Source organism: Salvelinus alpinus, chromosome 15 (assembly GCF_045679555.1).
Source record: "Salvelinus alpinus chromosome 15, SLU_Salpinus.1, whole genome shotgun sequence".
Classification (NCBI taxonomy): Eukaryota; Metazoa; Chordata; class Actinopteri; order Salmoniformes; family Salmonidae; genus Salvelinus; species Salvelinus alpinus.
Genome location: NC_092100.1, coordinates 13,087,071 through 13,089,945, shown reverse-complemented (window position 1 = coordinate 13,089,945; position 2,875 = coordinate 13,087,071).

The window sequence follows — 2,875 nt, the reverse complement described above, 5'->3', positions numbered from 1 at the left end:
ACTCTTCGAGAAAAGGGTTCCAAAAGTGTTCTTCGGCTGTCCCCATAGGAGAACCTTTTTTGGTTCCAGCTACAACCCTTTTGGTTTCCGTGTAGAACCTTCTGTAGAAAGGGTTCTACATGGAACTGAAAGGGCTCTATCTGCAACCAAAAAGAGTTCTTCAAAGGGTTCTCTTATGGGGATAGCCAGGTTCTAGATAGCACCTTTTTTTCTAAGAGTGCAGGGTAGCAGGGACATACCAAGAGTACATCAAGAGGTCTGTCTTCAGTAATCAATTTAAACCGGAAATGTGTGTTTATGGACTCCATATAGATGTTTTGAAGTCAGAAACAGGTGCAGTTATTATTAGTATTTGGAGTAGCAACTTGTAAACAGTTTGTATGTTATGGTACAGTCCTTCAGTGTTCTTTTGTTGCTGTGCTTGGAAATATACGTTTTGTGCGTAAATAAGATGCACCTAAATATTGACAATGATTTGGTATAATATCAGGTACCTACATGCAGTACCAGTTTTGTTGTCTTTGGAAAGTTGTGTCCTTTTAAGGGGTAGGCAATAGACCCTTTACTTAATTATTAAATTATGACCAATAATCCCATAGCACTTTTCACCAAAAAGCCCAACTAAGGTCAGCAGACAGGAATCTGGGTTGTGATGGTTTATCAGTTTATGTATATTTTAGAGTGGATTCTGGTATCCCCTCCAATTAATCTGTTTGATAGTCTTTAGTGTGCTATACCCATGCAACATCATTGAATGTTCAGCACCACAATGATATAGAGAGTCAACCAGGACTCGAAATAGGTCAGACTGCCTGATTAGCCATTGACTCTAATATCAGCAACAACGTCATTTCACCAACAGTATGAAGAGCGATCCGCCTCTTACCTCGAATGTTTTGCCACTGCTGATTGATTTGAAATTCTCCTATTTGAACATGGTTTATATCTGGGAATGTCCTTATTTTCAGAGTCACAATAGCCCAACCAATATGACTTTTTGCAGGCAGATACAGTGGGGCAAAAAAGTATTTATTTTGGCTGGGTCTTTCAGCATGACAATGATCCCAAACACACCCCCCAGGCAACGAAGGAGTGGCTTCGTAAGAAGCATTTCAAGGTCCTGGAGTGGCCTAGCCAGTCTCCAGATCTCAACCCCATAGAAAATCTTTGGAGGGAGTTGAAATTCCGTGTTGCCCAGCAACAGCCCCAAAACATCACTGCTCTAGAGGAGATCTGCATGGAGGAATGGGCCAAAATACCAGCAACAGTGTGTGAAAACCTTGTGAAGACTTACAGAAAACGTTTGACCTCTGTCATTGCCAACAAAGGGTATATAACAAAGTATTGAGATAAACTTTTGTTATTGACCAAATACTTATTTTCCACCATAATTTGCAAATAAATTAATAAAAAATCCTACAATGTGATTTTCTGGAATTTTTTTTCTCATTTTGTCTGTCATAGTTGAAGTGTACCTATGATGAAAATTACAGGCCTCTCTCATCTTTTTAAGTGGGAGAACTTGCACAATTGGTGGCTGACTAAATACTTTTTTTGCCCCACTGTATATGGTGTTGATGCAGACATACAGTGTTGACGCAGCTCAGTGCCGGGTGTTCCATTTGGCCCACTCTATTAATCAACCTCATTGACCTAGATTGACTTAAGTAAAAAGCGAGCATGGTACCTGTTTGTACTGGACTGTGAAATCTACTCCTAATCCCTCTTACAAAGTCCTCTCATCCAATCTGCTTCATCAAAGTGCATTCCTACTTATTTGCGTAATGTTGTGTTGGGTTTTTGCTAAAGTGAGGAATTTTCTATGACCCCAATGTTGGTTTCATGGAAGAATGACATAATTCCCATGCATGAGCTACATTATAGAAGTGATTATAACCGCCTGCTAGATTAAACAGTCAGGGCAATTTGCTGGAATTTCTCTTCAGGTTTCTGTGTGTTTTGTGTTTAACCCTTTAACGTCTTGACACTCCTGATGTGTGGTCCCTGTGTGGTCCTGATGTGCAGTCCCATGGCTGTCCCCCCATATATCATTGTGCCGTAGCCATTCCATCAGATGAGTTTATTCCCTGGATCAGTGGATTAGCTCTAGCGTCTGAGCCTGGGACCAAAGGAAGAGCTGCTCAGCTATAGGCTCGCTAGCTGGTTAGCCTCCAAGCACTCTAAACAGACTGGCTCCTGAGAGTGGAGTTAGCCAGACTTAATCTGGGCAAGAGAGGGTTATTTTGAAGGTTACAGAAGAAGACCTGATAGTGCTTGATTCCCTTTTGTTTGGTATATCTGTAACTGTTGTGGTGGTGTCAGGCTAGACAGCAGTAGGCTACTGAAAGTGAAAGGCTACACGCACCAGTCTTCAGACTTCGATGGGAGTTAGACTAACACTTTGACGTCAAGGCATCGGAGTTAATGAGTGGACTGGTGCAGCCAATACAGATCTCCTAGGTAATCCACTAAGACAAAAGCACAAGGTCTATGTAGAGGTCAAAACTAAAACGGCACTGTTTACGTATAAGTATCTAGTACATAGCTTTCTCAGAAATCAGTAGTGGATAGATTTGTTTACATACATACCTAAAAATCTGTATAAAGGCATTGTTCACCCAAATTAACAAAATTACATATTGGTTACCCTATAAATAGTCTTTATACAAAGAGAGAGAGTAATGTATTTTTTTCTGTTTACCTGGCTGCTGGCACAAATGCTAACGTTAGCATGTTTGTCCAAAAGTTAGCATCTTTTAATTTAATGCCCAAATGACCTAAAAATGTGTAGCAAATGTATAGCTAAATGAACACTATGTGACAGTATGAAAGGTTTTTCACTATATCTTTCATTGTACTTCCTCTGTCCCTCTCC